A 417-nucleotide genomic window follows, 5' to 3' on the forward strand; every position below is an offset into this window, starting at 1 on the left:
GGGTGTATATACACCTGAACTAGCTGGGGTGTATATACACCTGAATAGCTGGGGTGTATATACACCTGAATATTCCTTTATGCGAGCTGGGCGACTTTGAGGTCAATTTTGTTGCGGATGAAGCCGTACTCCATCCGCTTGGCCTCTAGGCTGCAAAAGGAGACACAGAGACAGAGACAGACGCAGAGACAGAAACAGAGACAGAGACAATAAGGAGACAGAGACAGAGACAATAAGGTGACAGAAAAAAAAGATACAAAACAACAACAAAAGAAAAACAAACAAACATAATGCAAGGAAGGACACACGCACACACAATTATGGAGACTAGCAAAGAGGAACACTAACCCAGCATATATATATATATATATATATATATATATATATATATATATATATATATATATATATATATAT

This window comes from Eimeria mitis, genomic scaffold, assembly GCF_000499745.2.
Source record: "Eimeria mitis Houghton genomic scaffold, Emh_scaff714, whole genome shotgun sequence".
Taxonomy (NCBI): domain Eukaryota; phylum Apicomplexa; class Conoidasida; order Eucoccidiorida; family Eimeriidae; genus Eimeria; species Eimeria mitis.